Source organism: Schistocerca piceifrons, chromosome X (assembly GCF_021461385.2).
Source record: "Schistocerca piceifrons isolate TAMUIC-IGC-003096 chromosome X, iqSchPice1.1, whole genome shotgun sequence".
In the NCBI taxonomy this organism is placed as follows: domain Eukaryota; kingdom Metazoa; phylum Arthropoda; class Insecta; order Orthoptera; family Acrididae; genus Schistocerca; species Schistocerca piceifrons.
In genome coordinates, this window is record NC_060149.1 from 425,348,484 (window position 1) to 425,371,281 (window position 22,798).

Consider the following 22,798-nt stretch of genomic DNA (forward strand, 5'->3'; position numbering starts at 1 on the left):
AAGGTTCGCAGGGGAGCTTCTGTAAAGTTTGGAAGGTAGGTGACGAGGTACTGGCAGAAGTAAAGCTGTGAGTACCGGGCGTGAGTCATGCTTCGGTAGCTCAGATGGTAGAGCACTCGCCCGCGAAAGTCAAAGGTCCAGAGTGCGAGTCTCGGTCGGGCACACTGTTTTAATCTGCCAGGAAGTTTCATATCGGCGCGCACACCGCTGCGGAGTGAAAATCTCATTCTGGAAACATCCCCCAGGCTGTGGCTAAGCCATGTCTCCGCAATATCCTTTCTTTCAGGAGTGCGAGTTCGGCAAGGTTTGCAGGAGAGCTTCTGAAAAGTTTGGAAGGTAGGACACGAGGTACTGGCAGAAGTAAAGCTGTGAGTACCGGCCGTGAGTCGTGCTTCGGTAGTTCAGATGGTAGAGCACTTGCCCGCGAAAGGCAAAGGTCCCGAGTTCGAGTCTCGGTCGGGCACACAGTTTTAATCTGCCAGGAAGTTTCATATCAGCGCACACTCCGCTGCAGAGTGAAAATCTCATTCTGGAAACATCCCCCAGGCTGTGGCTAAGCCATGTCTCCGCAATATCCTTTCTTTCAGGAGTGTTAGTTCTGCAAGGTGCGCAGGAGAGCTTCTGTAAAGTATGGAAGGTAAGAGACGAGGTACTGGCAGAAGTAAAGCTGTGAGTACCGGGCGTGAGTCGTGCTTCGGTACCTCAGATGGTAGAGCACTTGCCCGCGAAAGGCAAAGGTCCCGAGTTCGAGTCTCGATCGGGCACACAGTTTTAATCTGCCAGGAAGTTTCATATCAGCGCACACTCCGCTGCAGAATGAAAATCTCATTCTGGAAATATCTCCCAGGCTGTGGCTAAGCCATGTCTCCGCAGTATCCTTTGTTTCATGAGTGCTAGTTCTGCAAGGTTCGCAGGAGAGCTTCTGTAAAGTTTGGAAGGTAGGAGACGAGGTACTGGCAGATGTAAAGCTGTGAGTACTGGGCGTGAGTCGTGCTTTGGTCGCTCAGATGGTAGAGCACTTGCCCACGAAATGCAAAGGTCTCGAGATCGAGTCTCGGTCGGGCAGACAGTTTTAATCTGCCAGGAAGTTTCATATCAGCGCACACTCCGCTGCAGAATGAAAATCTCATTCTGGAAATATCTCCCAGGCTGTGGCTAAGCCATGTCTCCGCAGTATCCTTTGTTTCATGAGTGCTAGTTCTGCAAGGTTCGCAGGAGAGCTTCTGTAAAGTTTGGAAGGTAGGAGACTAGGTATTGGCAGCAGTAAAGCTGTGAGTACCGGGCGTGAGTCGTGCTTCGGTAGCTCAGATGGTAGAGCACTTACCAGCGAAAGGCAAAGTTCCCGAGTACGAGTCTCGGTCGGGCACACAGTTTTAATCTGCCAGGAAGTTTCATATCAGCGCACACTCCGCTACAGAGTGAAAATCTCATTCTGGAAACATCCCCCAGGCTGTGGATAAGCCATGTCTCCGCAATATCCTTTCTTTCAGGAGTGCTAGTTCTGCAAGGTTCGCAGGGGAGCTTCTGTAAAGTTTGGAAGGTAGGAGACGAGGCACTGGCAGAAGTAAAGCTGTGAGTACCGGGCGTGAGTCGTGCTTCGGTAGCTCAGATGGTAGAGCACTTGCCCGTAAAATGCAAAGGTCCCGAGTTCGAGTCTCGGTCGGGCACACAGTTTTAATCTGCCAGGAAGTTTCATATCAGCGCACACTCCGCTGCAGAGTGAAAATCTCATTCTGGAAACATCCCCCAGGCTGTGGCTAAGCCATGTATCCGCAATATCTTTTCGTTCAGGATCGCTAGTTCTGCAAGGTTCGCTGGAGAGCTTCTGTAAAGTTTGGAAGGTAGGAGACGAGGTACTGGCAGAAGTAAAGCTGTGAGTAGCGGGTGTGAGTCGTGCTTCGGTAGCTCTGATGGTAGAGCAATTGCCCGCGAAAGGCAAAGGTCCCGAGTTCGAGTCTCGGTCGGGCACACAGTTTTAATCTGCCAGGAAGTTTCATATCAGCGCACACTCCGCTACAGAGTGAAAATCTCATTCTGGAAACATCCCCCAGGCTGTGGATAAGCCATGTCTCCGCAATATCCTTTCTTTCAGGAGTGCTAGTTCTGCAAGGTTCGCAGGAGAGCTTCTGTAAAGTTTGGAAGGTAGGAGACGAGGTACTGGCAGAAGTAAAGTTGTGAGTAGCGGGCGTGAGTCGTGCTTCGGTAGCTCAGATGGTAGAGCACTTGCCCGCGAAAGGCAAAGGTCCCGAGTTCGAGTCTCGGTCGGGCACACAGTTTTAATCTGCCACGAAGTCTCATATCAGCGCACACTCCGCTGCAGAGTGAAAATCTCATTCTGGAAACATCCCCCAGGTTGTGGCTAAACCATGTCTCCGCAATATCCTTTCTTTCAGGAGTGCTAGTTCTGCAAGGTTCGCAGGAGAGCTTCTGTAAGGATTGGAAGGTAGGAGACGAGGTACTGGCAGAAGTAAAGCTGTGAGTACCGGGCGTGAGTCGTGCTTCGGTAGCTCAGATGGTAGAGCACTTGCCCGCGAAAGGCAAAGGTCCCGAGTTCGAGTCTCGGTTGGGCACACAGTTTTAATCTGCCAGGAAGTTTCATATCAGTGCACACTCCGCTGTAGAGTGAAAATCTCATTCTGGAAACATCCCCCAGGCTGTGGCTAAGCCATGTCTCCGCAATATCCTTTCTTTCAGGAGTGCTAGTTCTGCAAGGTTCGCAGGAGAGCTTCTGTAAAGTTTGGAAGGTAGGAGACGAGGTACCGGCAGAAGTAAAAGTGTGAGTACCAGGCGTGAGTCGTGCTTCGGTAGCTCAGATGGTAGAGCACTTGCCCGCGAAAGGCAAAGGTCCCGAGTTCGAGTCTCGGTCGGGCACACAGTTTTAATCTGCTAGGAAGATTCATATCAGCGCAAACTCCGTTGCGGAGTGGAAATCTCATTCTGGAAACCGCCCCCAGGCTGTGGCTAAGCCATGTTTCCGCAATATCCTTTCTTTCAGGAGTGCTAGGTCTGCAAGGTTCGCAGGAGAGCTTCTGTAAGGATTGGAAGGTAGGAGACGAGGTACTGGCAGAAGTAAAGCCGTGAGTACAGGGCGTGAGTCGTGCTTCGGTAGCTCAGATGGTAGAGCACTTGCGCGCGAAAGGCAAAAGTCCCGAGTTCGAGTCTCGGTCGGGCACACAGTTTTAATCTGCCAGAAAGTTTCATATCAGCGCACACTCCGCTGCAGAGTGAAAATGTCATTCTGGGTATATCCCCCAGGCTGTGGCTAAACCAAGTCTCCGCAATACCCTTTCTTTCAGGAGTGCTAGTTCTGCAAGGTTCGCAGGAGAGCTTCTGTAAAGTTTGGAAGGTAGGTGACGAGTTACTGGCAGAAGTAAAGCTGTGAGTACAGGGCGTGTGTCGTGCTTCGGTAGCTCAGATGGTAAAGCACTTGCCCGCGAAAAGCAAAGGTCCCGAGTTCGAGTCTCGGTCGGGCACACAGTTTTAATCTGCCAGGAAGTTTCATATCAGCGCGCACACCTCTGCGGAGTAAAAATCTCATTCAGGAAACATCCCCTAGGCTGTAGCTAAGCCATGTCTCCGCAATATCCTTTCTTTCAGGAGTGTTAGTTCTGCAAGGTTCGCAGGAGAGCTTCTGTAAAGTATGGAAGGTAAGAGACGAGGTACTGGCAGAAATAAAGCTGTGAGTACCGGGCGTGAGTCGTGCTTCGGTACCTCAGATGGTAGAGCACTTGCCCGCGAAAGGCAAAGGTCCCGAGTTCGAGTCTCGATCGGGCACACAGTTTTAATCTGCCAGGAAGTTTCATATCAGCGCACACTCCGCTGCACAATGAAAATCTCATTCTGGAAATATCTCCCAGGCTGGGGCTAAGCCATGTCTCCGCAGTATCCTTTGTTTCATGAGTGCTAGTTCTGCAAGGTTCGCAGGAGAGCTTCTGTAAAGTTTGGAAGGTAGGAGACGAGGTACTGGCAGATGTAAAGCTGTGAGTACTGGGCGTGAGTCGTGCTTTGGTCGCTCAGATGGTAGAGCACTTGCCCACGAAATGCAAAGGTCTCGAGATCGAGTCTCGGTCGGGCACACAGTTTTAATCTGCCAGGAAGGCTTCATATCAGCGCACACCCCGCTGCAGAATGAAAATCTCATTCTGGAAATATCTCCCAGGCTGTGGCTAAGCCATGTCTCCGCAGTATCCTTTGTTTCATGAGTGCTAGTTCTGCAAGGTTCGCAGGAGAGCTTCTGTAAAGTTTGGAAGGTAGGAGACTAGGTACTGGCAGCAGTAAAGCTGTGAGTACCGGGCGTGAGTCGTGCTTCGGTAGCTCAGATGGTAGAGCACTTACCCGTGAAAGGCAAAGTTCCCGAGTTCGAGTCTCGGTCGGGCACACAGTTTTAATCTGCCAGGAAGTTTCATATCAGCGCACACTCCGCTACAGAGTGAAAATCTCATTCTGGAAACATCCCCCAGGCTGTGGATAAGCCATGTCTCCACAATATCCTTTCTTTCAGGAGTGCTAGTTCTGCAAGGTTCGCAGGGGAACTTCTGTAAAGTTTGGAAGGTAGGAGACGAGGCACTGGCAGAAGTAAAGCTGTGAGTACTGGGCGTGAGTCGTGCTTCGGTAGCTCAGATGGTAGAGCACTTGCCCGTGAAAGGCAAAGGTCCCGAGTTCGAGTCTCGGTGGGGCACACAGTTTTAATCTGCCACGAAGTTTCATATCAGTGCACACTGCGCTGCAGAGTGAAAATCTCATTCTGGAAACATCCCCCAGGCTGTGGCTAAACCATGTCTCCGCAATATCCTTTCTTTCAGGAGAGATAGTTCTGCAAGGTTCGCAGGAGAGCTTCTGCAAAGTTTGGAAGGTAGGACATGAGGTACTGGCAGAAGTAAAGCTGTGAGTACCGGGCGTGAGTCGTGCTTCGGTAGCTCAGATGGTAGGGCACTTGCGCGCGAAAGGCAAAGTTCCCGAGTTCGAGTCTCAGTCGGGCACACAGTTTTAATCTGCCAGGAAGTTTCATATCAGCGCACACTCCGCTGCAGAGTGAAAATCTAATTCTGGAAACATCCCCCAGGCTGTGGCTAAGCCGTGTCTCCGCAATATCCTTTCTTTCAGGAGTGCTAGTTCTGCAAGGTTCGCAGGGGAGCTTCTGTAAAGTTTGGAAGGTAGGAGACGAGGCACTGGCAGAAGTAAAGCTGTGAGTACCGGCCGTGAGTCGTGCTTCGGTAGCTCAGATGGTAGAGCACTTGCCCGTGAAAGGCAAAGGTCCCGAGTTCGAGTCTCGGTCGGGCACACAGTTTTAATCTGCCAGGAAGTTTCATATCAGCGCACACTCCGCTGCAGAGTGAAAATCTCATTCTGGAAACATCCCCCAGGCTGTGGCTAAGCCATGTATCCGCAATATCTTTTCGCTCAGGATCGCTAGTTCTGCAAGGTTCGCTGGAGAGCTTCTGTAAAGTTTGGAAGGTAGGAGACGAGGTACTGGCAGAAGTAAAGCTGTGAGTAGCGGGTGTGAGTCGTGCTTCGGTAGCTCAGATGGTAGAGCACTTGCCCACGAAAGGCAAAGGTCCCGAGTTCGAGTCTCGGTCGGGCACATTGTTTTAATCTGCCAGGAAGTTTCATATCAGCGCACACTCCGCTGCACAATGAAAATCTCATTCTGGAAATATCTCCCAGGCTGTGGCTAAGCCATGTCTCCGCAGTATCCTTTGTTTCATGAGTGCTAGTTCTGCAAGGTTCGCAGGAGAGCTTCTGTAAAGTTTGGAAGGTAGGAGACGAGGTACTGGCAGATGTAAAGCTGTGAGTACTGGGCGTGAGTCGTGCTTTGGTCGCTCAGATGGTAGAGCACTTGCCCACGAAATGCAAAGGTCTCGAGATCGAGTCTCGGTCGGGCACACAGTTTTAATCTGCCAGGAAGGTTTCATATCAGCGCACACTCCGCTGCAGAATGAAAATCTCATTCTGGAAATATCTCCCAGGCTGTGGCTAAGCCATGTCTCCGCAGTATCCTTTGTTTCATGAGTGCTAGTTCTGCAAGGTTCGCAGGAGAGCTTCTGTAAAGTTTGGAAGGTAGGAGACTAGGTACTGGCAGCAGTAAAGCTGTGAGTACCGGGCGTGAGTCGTGCTTCGGTAGCTCCGATGGTAGAGCACTTACCCGTGAAAGGCAAAGTTCCCGAGTTCGAGTCTCGGTCGGGCACACAGTTTTAATCTGCCAGGAAGTTTCATATCAGCGCACACTCCGCTACAGAGTGAAAATCTCATTCTGGAAACATCCCCCAGGCTGTGGATAAGCCATGTCTCCACAATATCCTTTCTTTCAGGAGTGCTAGTTCTGCAAGGTTCGCAGGGGAGCTTCTGTAAAGTTTGGAAGGTAGGAGACGAGGCGCTGGCAGAAGTAAAGCTGTGAGTACCGGGCGTGAGTCGTGCTTCGGTAGCTCAGATGGTAGAGCACTTGCCCGTGAAATGCAAAGGTCCCGAGTTCGAGTCTCGGTCGGGCACACAGTTTTAATCTGCCAGGAAGTTTCATATCAGCGCACACTCCGCTGCAGAGTGAAAATCTCATTCTGGAAACATCCCCCAGGCTGTGGCTAAGCCATGTATCCGCAATATCTTTTCGTTCAGGATCGCTAGTTCTGCAAGGTTCGCTGGAGAGCTTCTGTAAAGTTTGGAAGGTAGGAGACGAGGTACTGGCAGAAGTAAAGCTGTGAGTAGCGGGTGTGAGTCGTGCTTCGGTAGCTCAGATGGTAGAGCACTTGCCCGCGAAAGGCAAAGGTCCCGAGTTCGAGTCTCGGTCGGGCACACAGTTTTAATCTGCCAGGAACTTTCATATCAGCGCACACTCCGCTACAGAGTGAAAATCTCATTCTGGAAACATCCCCCAGGCTGTGGATAAGCCATGTCTCCGCAATATCCTTTCTTTCAGGAGTGCTAGTTCTGCAGGGTTCGCAGGAGAGCTTCTGTAAAGTTTGGAAGGTAGGAGACGAGGTACTGGCAGAAGTAAAGTTGTGAGTAGCGGGCGTGAGTCGTGCTTCGGTAGATCAGATGGTAGAGCACTTGCCCGCGAAAGGCAAAGGTCCCGAGTTCGAGTCTCGGTCGGGCACACAGTTTTAATCTGCCACGAAGTCTCATATCAGCGCACACTCCGCTGCAGAGTGAAAATCTCATTCTGGAAACATCCCCCAGGCTGGGGCTAAACCATGTCTCCGCAATATCCTTTCTTTCAGGAGTGCTAGTTCTGCAAGGTTCGCAGGAGAGCTTCTGTAAGGATTGGAAGGTAGGAGACGAGGTACTGGCAGAAGTAAAGCCGTGAGTACCGGGCGTGAGTCGTGCTTCGGTAGCTCAGATGGTAGAGCACTTGCCCGCGAAAGGCAAAGGTCCCGAGTTCGAGTCTCGGTTGGGCACACAGTTTTAATCTGCCAGGAAGTTTCATATCAGTGCACACTCCGCTGTAGAGTGAAAATCTCATTCTGGAAACATCCCCCAGGCTGTGGCTAAGCCATGTCTCCGCAATATCTATTCTTTCAGGAGTGCTAGTTCTGCAAGGTTCGCAGGAGAGCTTCTGTAAAGTTTGGAAGGTAGGAGACGAGGTACCGGCAGAAGTAAAGTTGTGAGTACCAGGCGTGAGTCGTGCTTCGGTAGCTCAGATGGTATAGCACTTTCCCGCGAAAGGCAAAGGTCCCGAGTTCGAGTCTCGGGCGGGCACACAGTTTTAATCCGCTAGGAAGATTCATATCAGCGCAAACTCCGCTGCGGAGTGGAAATCTCATTCTGGAAACCGCCCCCAGGCTGTGGCTAAGCCATGTTTCCGCAATATCCTTTCTTTCAGGAGTGCTAGTTCTGCAAGGTTCGCAGGAGAGATTCTGTAAGGATTGGAAGGTAGGAGACGAGGTACTGGCAGAAGTAAAGCCGTGAGTACAGGGCGTGAGTCGTGCTTCGGTAGCTCAGATGGTAGAGCACTTGCCCGCGAAAGGCAAAGGTCCCGAGTTCGAGTCTCGGTGGGGCACACAGTTTTAATCTGCCACGAAGTTTCATATCAGTGCACACTGCGCTGCAGAGTGAAAATCTCATTCTGGAAACATCCCCCAGGCTGTGGCTAAACCATGTCTCCGCAATATCCTTTCTTTCAGGAGAGATAGTTCTGCAAGGTTCGCAGGAGAGCTTCTGTAAAGTTTGGAAGGTAGGACATGAGGTACTGGCAGAAGTAAAGCTGTGAGTACCGGGCGTGAGTCGTGCTTCGGTAGCTCAGATGGTAGAGCACTTGCGCGCGAAAGGCAAAGTTCCCGAGTTCGAGTCTCAGTCGGGCACACAGTTTTAATCTGCCAGGAAGTTTCATATCAGCGCACACTCCGCTGCAGAGTGAAAATCTAATTCTGGAAACATCCCCCAGGCTGTGGCTAAGCCGTGTCTCCGCAATATCCTTTCTTTCAGGAGTGCTAGTTCTGCAAGGTTCGCAGGGGAGCTTCTGTAAAGTTTGGAAGGTAGGAGACGAGGCACTGGCAGAAGTAAAGCTGTGAGTACCGGCCGTGAGTCGTGCTTCGGTAGCTCAGATGGTAGAGCACTTGCCCGTGAAAGGCAAAGGTCCCGAGTTCGAGTCTCGGTCAGGCACACAGTTTTAATCTGCCAGGAAGTTTCATATCAGCGCACACTCCGCTGCAGAGTGAAAATCTCATTCTGGAAACATCCCCCAGGCTGTGGCTAAGCCATGTATCCGCAATATCTTTTCGCTCAGGATCGCTAGTTCTGCAAGGTTCGCTGGAGAGCTTCTGTAAAGTTTGGAAGGTAGGAGACGAGGTACTGGCAGAAGTAAAGCTGTGAGTAGCGGGTGTGAGTCGTGCTTCGGTAGCTCAGATGGTAGAGCACTTGCCCACGAAAGGCAAAGGTCCCGAGTTCGAGTCTCGGTCGGGCACACAGTTTTAATCTGCCAGGAAGTTTCATATCAGCGCACACTCCGCTACAGAGTGAAAATCTCATTCTGGAAACATCCCCCAGGCTGTGGATAAGCCATGTCTCCGCAATATCCTTTCTTTCAGGAGTGCTAGTTCTGCAAGGTTCGCAGGAGAGCTTCTGTAAAGTTTGGAAGGTAGGAGACGAGGGACTGGCAGAAGGTAAGTTGTGAGTAGCGGGCGTGAGTCGTGCTTCGGTAGCTCAGATGGTAGAGCACTTGCCCGCGAAAGGCAAAGTCCCGAGTTCGAGTCTCGGTCGGGCACACAGTTTTAATCTGCCACGAAGTCTCATATCAGCGCACACTCCGTTGCAGAGTGAAAATCTCATTCTGGAAACATCCCCCAGGCTGTTGCTAAGTCATGTCTCCGCAATATCCTTTCTTTCAGGAGTGCTAGTTCTGCAAGGTTCGCAGGAGAGCTTCTGTAAAGTTTGGAAGGTAGGAGACGAGGTACTGGCAGAAGTAAAGCTGTGAGTACCGGGCGTGTGTCGTGCTTTGGTAGCTCAGATGGTAGAGCACTTGCCCACGAAAGGCAAAGGTCCCGAGTTCGAGTCTCGGTCGGGCACACAGTTTTAATCTGCCAGGAAGTTTCATATCAGCGCACACTCCGCTACAGAGTGAAAATCTCATTCTGGAAACATCCCCCAGGCTGTGGATAAGCCATGTCTCCGCAATATCTTTTCTTTCAGGAGTGCTAGTTCTGCAAGGTTCGCAGGAGAGCTTCTGTAAAGTTTGGAAGGTAGGAGACGAGGTACTGGCAGAAGTAAAGCTGTGAGTACCGGGCGTGAGTCGTGCTTTGGTAGCTCAGATGGTAGAGCACTTGCCCACGAAAGGCAAAGGTCCCGAGTTCGAGTCTCGCTCGGGCACACAGTTTTAATCTGCCAGGAAGTTTCATATCAGCGCACACTCCGCTGCAGAGTGAAAATCTCATTCTGGTACATTGTTTTTCATTGCACTTTTATGAGAATCTTGTGATATTTTAACATCTTATGTTCGTGCCAGTTTGAGCTTCTCATTAAGCTTAATTTCGTTGCATGCTGACTCATTGGACACTGATCTTAATCTAAAAAAGAGCTATTCACAAGTTTCAGTGCCCCCCCCCCCCCACCCCAAAGCTTTTGCTATCATTATAGTCAATTTTCCCTTCTGTTTCCTACTGAGATGCAGTCCATGCCTTGCGAAGTCCAACCTACCAGTAGTGTCAACAGGAACCAAATCCATGTCTGACAAAGTAGCTATCCAAAGCAGCTGATCAAACTCAGTATTGACCCTCCTGTCAGATGCGTTCAGTGGAGGCCGATAATACTACGTGAATGCAGAAACCGAGCCAACATTTGTAGAGTCCATGCAGATGCTACTTTTACCAGGTCCCACTCAATATTGTAGCCCTGATCGCTGTCACTTCTGTTTCCTGTTCCTCCCAATTTCACAACGTGATTGTGCTTTGTAAAACCCCTGCACAATGATCCTACATCCTGTATCCCGTATTGGACTTGAAAAAACCTTTGATCTGGTATCTGTCACGAAATTTTTCCTGCAAGATCTGGCCGACACCTCTTCCATGGCTACTACGGAATGACAGAACTTTCCTACTATGTACTACTTTTTTGGAAACAGTTGGGTTCTTGGTGAAGTTTGTGAGTATTAACTACACTTACATCTACTTGAGCCTTTTCCTTAGATAACTAAGGTAGCAAGGCAAATCCGTTATTTGTGCCAATTATGAAGCTGTCAGATACTGTTCTCTTTCTGTGGCCCCTGTTCCTTGCTATCAATTCCCAACTCTCTTCATCCTTCTCCCTCCTTAACCTCATCAATTGTTCCCTAGCACTATCCAGTTCCGCCTTAATGGTTCTAATCGTCCCCTCATGTTGAGCTATTTTCCTATCCCTTGGACATACTTGGCAGTACCACGGACCCATTTACTTCCCCAATTTCCATGATAGTACATTGCCCCCCCCCCCCAATGTAACCATCTGTCTCAATAGCTGCTTATAACCCCAGAAATAATTTTCCTGGATATGATAGTCCTCCTGAATAGTAGTGGGGTAATGCTCAATACCTCAGAAGCATTTTAGAGCCACCTGTTGCATCCTAGTTGGTGCCAAATGACCACTACCTCAAATATACCAGTCACTTTGGGTATTTTCAAGTATGGCAAAATCAGGGATTCGAAGTTGTGGAGCAGTCAGTGTTTACAGACTTCTATCCCACAAGCAGTTTCTGTTTCTTTGGCATAATTGTAGCACATTATGTATCTAAGGGAGCATGTATCTTATCTCAACTGCCTGGGCAATGATAATGGTATAAATCTCTGCCTCATGATAAAGTTGACAATTGTCAATTCTCTCAAATACCCTCATCCTATTTAATTTAGTACAACCTGTGGATCAGGAAGTTTACACCCTCCACCACAATCCTCTCCATTTTGTTCAAATAATGGTAATGAAAATTTATTTGACCATCAGGATTTGAATCTGCTATCTTCATATTGGATGTCATGACATTAGTCCATGAACAACCTTGCAGATGGAGATGGAAGTGCATGGACTTTGTAGTTCTGTAATATTTCATGGTATCCATGCAGTGTGAACATCTTCAGTAAAAAAAGTTCCTTTGGTTTGTGTTGGCAGTTGAGTGATATGAACACCCATTTAAGAAAGAGGGCATGAAGGAGGAGTGCAGTCCGAAGTCCTGTCTGGCCATTGGGATATTTCTTTTTTGCTAAATCACTGTAGGCAAAAGCTGGGATGATTCCTTTGAAGAGGACACAGTCAGTTACCTTCCATGTCCAGTCAGTGCTTATTACCCATCGTCAAAAACCAAAGCTGTATTTTCCAACAGAGGTTGTTCAGTCTGTCAAAATACATTTATTGTTATGAAGAGAGAAACAAGTATATAAAAACAGTCTCGTTCCATGTATTAGATAGAAATTTGGGAGTACGACATTTTTCTGTGTTTTGCTACACACTTGGTGTCAAGAAAAGTATGGTAATGTGCAGTAATATAAAATGGGAGGAAGAATTGGCAAGTAGTGTTATTGTACATGTATAAAATTTCGAAGTGATTCAATGACAAATAGGGTGTAGAAAAATATCCGCTACCAGTCACAATAAAAGGTTATTTATTTGTCAAATGACCAGTTTCGGGCTTGAACCCATCCTCAGGTGTTTATACATTCATTTACATGTTTACACTGTTGGATATCTCTGTATAAATACAAAAAAATTATTTGCTGGTGACTGCACAAATACAAGTGGCAAAACTGTCACCACAGCATAACTGTAATAATGGTGCTTCATCTTTATGCAAGTACAGATATATTTTCGTCAAATGCTGCCTTACCACTTACAGTTGTCCCACTTGTATTTGTGTACTCACCTGCAGCCAGGGCAGGACAGTGGCTGGGCGGCAGATAAGTTCTGGTGCTGTGCAAAGGCCAGCCATGGCTGCATCTTCATAGTGAAAGAACAACACATGGGGTCAGCATCAGATGTGGCTGTAGGGAACGGATGGGAACGATGCTGCCAACTAATGTTGTGTGCCACTCTGGTGAGGGAAGGTGATCATGGCTCTATCTTCTTACCACAAGAAGACGGGAACTCGATAATACAAACGGCAAAACATCATGCCCGCAGGCACATCACCTCACTGCCCTTCTAGATGAGTCGCAACACAAACTGCAATGAGGCATCGCTTCCCACCTCAAAACAGCTCACCGTATGATACAATCCCACTCACAAAATGCGGCCGCCCGCGTGGGCCACCTACCACCAGCTACCAGTAAGCTAGTATGTCCTCTTTCACCAAAAGCTGCCAGCGATCACACGCTAAGTACTGTGACCCCCTCTGGCGATGCGCCAGAGGAAGGAGATCATTGCTCAACCTCCTCCTCCTCCTCCTCCTCCTCCTCTAAGGATGAAGTAAGGGGAGGGGGGGGGCGATGTCAAAGGACGTCAGCATGACAGCTTAGGTTTTAATCTGAGTAACATGCACCCGAATGAACCTATTGTTAGCAAGGTTTTTAACCAGAACATTGACGGGACCCAGTTGCTTGTGGACCTGGCATGGGCCAATAAAACGGGGGGCTAACTTACCAACACTAGGTGCTCCCTGGTCGCATGGGCTACCTTTATTTGGGCCGGGACCCTACCACGGTTATAGCGCTGAGCTTGCCAGAGGTGTGCTCGCTTAATATTGCGCCTAGCCTTCTCCCAATTCCACTTAGAGATAGAACAGCAGCTCCAGTCGACAATCTGAACGGGACTCAGTTAAATTCAAAAAGATTCCAGTCAGTACAAAACGCGGTAGCTTTTTTGGATTCTTCCGCCAACGGAATCTGATGGCATGCCTGATTCAAGTCGAGGACGGTAAAACACCTAGTGCCGGCAAACCAGGAGAAGCAGTTATGAAGGTCAGGAAGGGGAACGGACTTCAGAACCACCTTCTTGTTAAGTTGCCAGTAGTCGACAACAGGCCAGTAATCTCGCCCCTGAGCCTTCGGGACTAAGAACATTGGGGAAGCGTAAGGGGAGTTAGATGGTCTGATAACCCCATCACGCAACATAGCGTCGACCTTCTGGCATAGGATCCGCATTTTAGGAGGGGATAACTGATAGGGGGCTTGGCACACTGGGCATCATCAACCAAGCGAATGCTATACTCTATCCTATCGGTTACTCCCAATCTAGGGGATTAATGACCTCAGAAGTTGAGTCCCATAGTGCTCAGAGCCATTTGAACCAACTCCCAATCTGTCGGTAAGAACGTCAGGAAAAAGTTGGACCACCTTGAATAGTTGTTGAGCTTGGGGCCTCTGGAGGTGACCAAGTTGAAACTCAGATGTAACCTCGTTGACCAACAAGGGACGCCGCTGACTAATCTCACAGGAACAAAACCCTATTTTCTGGCCGCGGCAAAATTTAAAGGAAAAGGTCCTGCTGTTGATGTCAAGGATAACCCCTGTGTGCTGAATAAAATCGCAACGAAGCAACAGGGTAACGGGAAGTTTTCTCACCAATAGTAGCTTTACTGGCCAGGAAAAACCTGCCACAGACAACTCCACCCGTACCTCTCCTGCCAGGGGCGGCCTCTGTCCATTAACTGTTCGACACCTCTGAAAACTGGGACTTGGGGGTGGCAACTTACAGATCCTACGAAATTCAAGATACCAGTCCAGATCGAGCAGGGACACAGCACTCCCGGACTCAAGGAGACAACAAATGGGATCCTGATTTAGTAGAGCACAGACAAAGGAAGTTTCGAGCAATTTGTTGTTCTGACATGAGCACAGTCTTTCGGTAACCTAGAACGATAACCTCCTCCCCCCCCACCCCCACCCGTTTCCTCTTGCGTCATCGACCTTTTTTGGTCCCACGCTGCTTGGGGCAACTCATGACCAGATGGGTGTCAGATCTGCACCTGAAACATCTCCAGTCAGTTAACAACCGATGAGGCAATTGTGTTAGCTCAGACGAAAATTCAGGTGCCTTGGTCGCAGCGCTACTAAGGCCTCTTTGCTCATCAGCAACCCTAAGGGCCTCTATAGAGGTAGCCAACTATGATAACTGGGAGTAGTTAGTAGGCTTCCCAGCGAACTGCGCCCTTGATTGATCCTCAGGTCTCACCCCCTGCAGAATAACCTCCACACTCCGCTGTTTGGCAACCTCCAAACTTATGGTGTATTCAGCAGTACGAACTCTGTCGATATATTGTACTAACAGTTCAGATGGTCCCTGAACGCTCCAATAATACCAGCCCTCCAATTCGTTGCGGGCACAAGGTGAAAGCTTTGATGTAATAATAGTCCGTTGGAGGTAGGCGAGGGTAGGTCGCTCTCGCAGTACTTCCAAGAAGATCCCAAACTGGGTCCCCACACTGAGCGGATACAACAATCGCAAAATGGTAGCTTCCGGCACCCTTAACCCCTTAGCATGCAACTGGAGATGCACGACTAACTAGAGACAATGTCGAATTTGGTCAGTACTGTCAATGGCGAGCTGGGTGACATATCAGAGCAAATGCATGACCAGGTTCAACAATCTGGCAAACTGTACCATCACCTCTCCCTCCAGCACGCCAGCACCTTGCTGTTGGGGATTGCGTGGCTGGATTCTTTGGTTATACATAACTTCGAATTCTTCCTTTATCCCAATAGTACTGGCTTTGGCTTGTACCTGAGTAATTCTGCTAGCTAACTCGTCTATATCTTCCTTGGGCCACTTATTGGTTTGCACGGAGCTAAGATCACCTGATCTGGTCTGCCAGTGACAAAGTTGGGCCTGAATTCTTGCCCTTTGTTTCGGAGTGACTTGAATACTCGCCAAAAAATTCAAGTTCTGTTCGAGCTGGTCAACAGCCTGCTCAATCAAAGGTATAACTTGGTCAACCTTCCCCAGGATGTCAGGAGAAGTGACAAGTCGCTCGTGTAATGTAGCCCACAATCCATTTACTAACTCAGTTACGGTCCCCTGGGTTGACTGTTGACAATGGCGAGCTCGGAATTCAGATGGTCAATTTTTAAGTATGACAACCCTGGACAGCTCCTGACGGCCATGCTCGTATGAAACCTGACATGCTCCACTCGTAACCTGGATATGCCCACGCTCTGCTACCAATGATATGGTCCTACTCAAGTCTGGATTTGTCGTTAAGTAGGAGTCGGAGTGGAACGGCTGGGCCAAGTTCCGGGGAATCGAACAATACAGGCTCTGACAAAGATAGCGAGTGGCGCGCATCAGAATAGGCAACTCCCTCAACCCAAATACGCGCCCAAGGTACAGGGTACAGGATCACGGTTGGATGCAGAACATCGGAAACCAATGTCGGCCCTGCAATGATAATAAATACAGACGTTTCTTGTCTTGTCGGAAGAATGTATATAAAAGGATATACCAAAATTATGGTCACTACGCAATCAAACCAACAACCGGGGCACAATTCTCAATAATGATAGGTTAATTCTCAGACCTGTTGCGAGCAATATACACTCCTGGAAATTGAAATAAGAACACCGTGAATTCATTGTCCCAGGAAGGGGAAACTTTATTGACACATTCCTGGGGTCAGATACATCACATGATCACACTGACAGAACCATAGGCACATAGACACAGGCAACAGAGCATGCACAATGTCGGCACTAGTACAGTGTATATCCACCTTTCGCAGCAATGCAGGCTGCTATTCTCCCATGGAGACGATCGTAGAGATGCTGGATGTAGTCCTGTGGAACGGCTTGCCATGCCATTTCCACCTGGCGCCTCAGTTGGACCAGCGTTCGTGCTGGACGTGCAGACCGCGTGAGACGACGCTTCATCCAGTCCCAAACATGCTCAATGGGGGACAGATCCGGAGATCTTGCTGGCCAGGGTAGTTGACTTACACCTTCTAGAGCACGTTGGGTGGCACGGGATACATGCGGACGTGCATTGTCCTGTTGGAACAGCAAGTTCCCTTGCCGGTCTAGGAATGGTAGAACGATGGGTTCGATGACGGTTTGGATGTACCGTGCACTATTCAGTGTCCCCTCGACGATCACCAGTGGTGTACGGCCAGTGTAGGAGATCGCTCCCCACACCATGATGCCAGGTGTTGGCCCTGTGTGCTTCGGTCGTATGCAGTCCTGATTGTGGCGCTCACCTGCACGGCGCCAAACACGCATACGACCATCATTGGCACCAAGGCAGAAGCGACTCTCATCGCTGAAGACGACACGTCTCCATTCGTCCCTCCATTCACGCCTGTCGCGACACCACTGGAGGCGGGCTGCACGATGTTGGGGCGTGAGCGGAAGACGGCCTAACGGTGTGCGGGACCGTAGCCCAGCTTCATGGAGACGGTTGCGAATGGTCCTCGCCGATACCCCAGGAGCAACAGTGTCCCTAATTTGCTGGGAAGTGGTGGTGCGGTCCCCTACGGCACTGCGTAGGATCCTACGGTCTTGGCGTGCATCCGTGCGTCGCTGCGGTCCGGTCCCAGGTCGACGGGCACGTGCACCTTCCGCCGACCACTGGCGACAACATCGATGTACTGTGGAGACCTCACGCCCCACGTGTTGAGCAATTCGGCGGTACGTCCACCCGGCCTCCCGCATGCCCACTAATACGCCCTCGCTCAAAGTCCGTCAACTGCACATACGGTTCACGTCCACGCTGTCGCGGCATGCTACCAGTGTTAAAAGACTGCGATGGAGCTCCGTATGCCACGGCAAACTGGCTGACACTGACGGCGGCGGTGCACAAATGCTGCGCAGCTAGCGCCATTCGACGGCCAACACCGCGGTTCCTGGTGTGTCCGCTGTGCCGTGCATGTGATCATTGCTTGTACAGCCCTCTCGCAGTGTCCGGAGCAAGTATGGTGGGTCTGACACACCGGTGTCAATGTGTTCTTTTTTCCATTTCCAGGAGTGTATATATACAGGGTGTTACAAAAAGGTACGGCCTAACTTTCAGGAAACATTCCTCACACACAAAGAAAGAAAATATGTTATATGGACATGTGTCTGGAAACGCTTACTTTCCATGTTAGAGCTCATTTTAATACTTCTTTTCAAATCACATTAATCATGGAATGGAAACACACAGCAACAGAACGTACCAGCGTGACTTCAAACACATTGTTACAGGAAATGTTCAGAATGTCCTCCGTTAGCGAGGATACATGCATCCACCCTCCGTTGCATGGAATCCCTGATGCGCTGATGCAGCCCTGGAGAATGGCGTATGGTATCACAGCCGTCCACAATACGAGCACGAAGAGTATCTACATTTGGTACAGGGGTTGCGTAGACAAGGGCTTTCAAATGCCCCCATAAATGAAAGACAAGAGGGTTGAGGTCAGGAGAGCGTGGAGGCCATGGAATTGGTCCGCCTCTACCAATCCATCGGTAACCGAATCTGTTGTTGAGAAACGTACGAACGCTTCGACTGAAATGTTCAGGAGCTCCATTGTGCATGAGCCACATGTAGTGTCGTACTTGTAAAGTCACATGTTCTAGCAGCACAGGTAGAGTATCCCGTATGAAATCCTGATAACGTGCTCCATTGAGCGTAGGTGGAAGAACATGGGGTCCAATCAAGACATCACCAACAATTCCTGCCCAAACGTTCACAGAAAATCTGTGTTGATGACGTGATTGCACAATTGCGTGCGTATTCTCGTCAGCCCACACATGTTGATTGTGAAAATTTACAATTTGATCACATTGGAATGAAGCCTCATCCGTAAAGAGAACATTTGCACTGAAATGAGGATTGACACATTGTTGGATGAACCATTCGCAGAAGTGCACCCGTGGAGGCCAGTCAGCTGCTGATAGTGCCTGCACACGCTGTACATGGTACGGAAACAACTGGTTCTCCCATAGCACTCTCCATACAGTGACGTGGTCAACGTTACCTTGTACAGCAGCAACTTCTCTGACGCTGACATTAGGGTTATCGTCAACTGCACGAAGAATTGCCTCGTCCATTGCAGGTGTCCTCGTCGTTCTAGGTCTTCCCCAGTCGCGAGTCATAGGCTGGAATGTTCCGTGCTCCCTAAGACGCCGATCAATTGCTTCGAACGTCTTCCTGTCGGGACACCTTCGTTCTGGAAATCTGTCTCGATACAAAAGTAGCGCGCCACGGCTATTGCCCCGTGCTAATCCATACATCAAATGGGCATCTGCCAACTCCGCATTTGTAAACATTGTACTGACTGCAAAACCACGTTCGTGATGAACACTAACCTGTTGATGCTACGTACTGATGTGCTTGATGCTAGTAGTGTAGAGCAATGAGTCGCATGTCAACACAAGCACCGAAGTCAACATTACCTACCTTCAATTGGGCCAACTGGCGGTGAATCGAGGAAGTACAGTGCATACTGACGAAACTAAAATGAGCTCTATCTTGGAAATTAAGCGTTTCCGGACACATGTCCACATAACATCTTTTCTTTATTTGTGTGTGAGGAACGTTTCCTGAAAGTTTGGCCGTACCTTTTTGTAACACCCTGTGTGTATATATATATATACATACATACATATATATAAAAACTAGAAAAATGTAATCAACCAAGCAACAAGCCCAGAATACTACAAGTGATGGCTGTAAGCTACCAGGTAAACCTGCTGCGGTAAGACTATTAAATGCCCAGAATTATTTACCTTTTAAATATTAACAGACATTGATAAAGGACTACAACAAGATAATCGTTGAAGCAACAAGTAGCAGGTGTTACTGACAACAGTAATAGTTAGTCGCCAGACCTACTGCGGCCCAGAATATACATACATTAAAAATAAGGCAGTATAAACAGCAATATATATATATATATATATATATATATATATATATATATATATATATATATATATATATATAAAAGTAGAACTATGTTATCTTGCTGACAACGCTAATAATCAGTCGCCAGACCGGCTGCGACCAAACATATGCATACATGTTGTTGTTGTGGTCTTCAGTCCTGAGACTGGTTTAATGCAGCTCTCCATGCTACTCTATCCTGTGCAAGCTTCTTCATCTCCCAGTACCTACTGCAACCTACATCCTTCTGAATCTGCTTGGTGTATTCATCTCTTGGTCTCCCTCTACGATTTTTGCCCTCCACGCTGCCCTCCAATGCTAAATTTGTGATCCCTTGATGCCTCCAAACATGTCGTACTAACCGATCCCTTCTTCTAGTCAAGTTGTGCCACAAACTTCTCTTCTCCCCAATCCTATTCAATACCTCCTCATTAGTTACGTGATCTACCCACCTTATCTTCAGCATTCTTCTGTAGCACCACATTTCGAAGGCTTCTATTCTCTTCTTGTCCAAACTACTTATCGTCCATGTTTCACTTCCATACATGGCTACACTCCATACAAATACTTTCTGAAACGACTTCCTGACACTTAAATCTATACTCGATGTTAACAAATTTCTCTTCTTCAGAAACGATTTCCTTGCCATTGCCAGTCTACATTTTATGTCCTCTGTACTTCGACCATCATCACTTATTTTACTCCCGAAATAGCAAAACTCCTTTACTACTTTAAGTGTCTCATTTCCTAATCTAATTCCCTCAGCATCACCCGATTTAATTTGACTACATTCCATCATCGTTGTTTTGCTTTTGTTGATGTTCATCTTATATCCTCCTTTCAAGACACTGTCCATTCCGTTCAACTGCTCTTCCAAGTCCTTTGCTGTCTCTGACAGAATTACAATGTCATCGGCGAACCTCAAAGTTTTTACTTCTTCTCCATGAATTTTAATACCTACTCCGAATTTTTCTTTTGTTTCCTTTACTGCTTGCTCAATATACAGATTGAATAACATCGGGGAGAGGCTACAACCCTGTCTCACTCCTTTCCCAACCACTGCTTCCCTTTCATGCCCCTCGACTCTTATAACTGCCATCTGGTTCCTGTACAAATTGTAAATAGCCTTTCGCTCCCTGTATTTTACCCCTGCCACCTTCAGAATTTGAAAGAGAGTATTCCAGTTAACATTGTCAAAAGCTTTCTCTAAGTCTACAAATGCTAGAAACGTAGGTTTGCCTTTTCTTAATCTTTCTTCTAAGATAAGTCGTATGGTTAGTATTGCCTCACGTGTTCCAACATTTCTTCGGAATCCAAACTGATCTTCCCCGAGGTCCGCTTCTACCAGTTTTTCCATTCGTCTGTAAAGAATTTGCGTTAGTATTTTGCAGCTGTGACTTATTAAAGTGATAGTTCGATAATTTTCACATCTGTTAACACCTGCTTTCTTTGGGATTGGAATTATTATATTCTTCTTGAAGTCTGAGGGTATTTCGCCTGTCTCATACATCTTTCTCACCAGATGGTAGAGTTTTGTCATGACTGGCTCTCCCAAGGCCATCAGTAGTTCTAATGGAATGTTGTCTACTCCCGGGGCCTTGTTTCGACTCAGGTCTTTCAGTGCTCTGTCAAACTCTTCACGCAGTATCGTATCTCCCATTTCATCTTCATCTACATCCTCTTCCATTTCCATAATATTGTCCTCAAGTACATCGCCCTTGTATAAACCCTCTATATACTCCTTCCACCTTTCTGCCTTCCCTTCTTTGCTTAGAACTGGGTTGCCATCTGAGCTCTTGATATTCATACAAGTGGTTCTCTTCTCTCCAAAGGTCTCTTTAATTTTCCTGTAGGCAGTATCTATCTTACCCCTAGTGAGACAAGCCTTTACATCCTTACATTTGTCCTCTAGCCATCCCTGCTTAGCCATTTTGCACTTCCTGTCTATCTCATTTCTGAGACGTTTGTATTCCTTTTTGCCTGCTTCATTTACTGCATTTTTATATTTTCTCCTTTCATCAATTAAATTCAATATTTCCTCTGTTACCCAGGGATTTCTATTAGCCCTCGTCTTTTTACCTACTTGATCGTCTGCTGCCTTCACTACTTCATCCCTCAGAGCTACCCATTCTTCTTCTACTGTATTTATTTCCTCCATTCCTGTCAATTGTTCCCTTATGCTCTCTCTGAAACTCTCTACAACCTCTGGTTCTTTCAGTTTATCCAGGTCCCATCTCCTTAAATTCCCACCTTTTCGCAGTTTCTTCAGTTTCAATCTGTAGTTCATAACCAATAGATTGTGGTCAGAATCCACATCTGCCCCTGGAAATGTCTTACAATTTAAAACTTGGTTCCTAAATCTCTGTCTTACCATTACATAATCTATCTGATACCTTTTAGTATCTCCAGGATTCTTCCAGGTATACAACCTTCTTTTATGATTCTTGAACCAAGTGTTTGCTATGATTAAGTTATACTCTGTGCAAAATTCTACAAGGCGGCTTCCTCTTTCATTTCTTCCCCCAATCCATATTCACCTACTATGTTTCCTTCTCTCCCTTTTCCTACTGACGAATTCCAGTCACCCATGACTATTAAATTTTCGTCTCCCTTCACTACCTGAATAATTTCTTTTATCTCGTCATACATTTCATCTATTTCTTCATCATCTGCAGAGCTAGTTGGCATATAAACTTGTACTACTGTAGTAGGCATGGGCTTTGTGTCTATCTTGGCCACAATAATGCGTTCACTATGCTGTTTGTAGTAGCTAACCCGCCCTCCTATTTTTTATTCATTATTAAACCTACTCCTGCAATACCCCTATTTGATTTTGTATTTATAACCCTGTAATCACCTGACCAAAAGTCTTGTTCCTCCTGCCACCGAACTTCACTAATTCCCACTATATCTAACTTTAACCTATCCATTTCCCTTTTTAAATTTTCTAACCTACCTGCCCGATTAAGGGATCTGACATTCCACGCTCCGATCCGTAGAATGCCAGTTTTCTTTCTCCTGATAACGACATCCTCTTGAGTAGTCCCCGCCCGGAGATCCGAATGGGGGACTGTTTTACCTCCGGAATATTTTACCCAAGAGGACGCCATCATCATTTAATCATACAGTAAAGCTGCATGTCCTCGGGAAAAATTACGGCTGTAGTTTCCCCTTGCTTTCAGCCGTTCGCAGTACCAGCACAGCAAGGCCGTTTTGGTTAATGTTACAAGGCCAGATCAGTCAATCATCCAGACTGTTGCCCCTGCAACTACTGAAAAGGCTGCTGCCCCTCTTCAGGAACCACATGTTTGTCTGGCCTCCGTTGTGGTTGCACCTACGGTACGGCCATCTGTATCGCTGAGGCACGCAAGCCTCCCCACCAAGGCAAGGTCCATGGTTCATGGGGGGGTACGCATACATAAAGGGGCTTAAATAGCAACATATATATATTTTTAAAAACTAAAACTATGTAATCAACCAAGACACAAGCCCAGAGTACAACTGCTAGTGGCTGTAAAGCATTTGGTAATAACAGTATTTTCAACTTTTACGCTGATTGAGC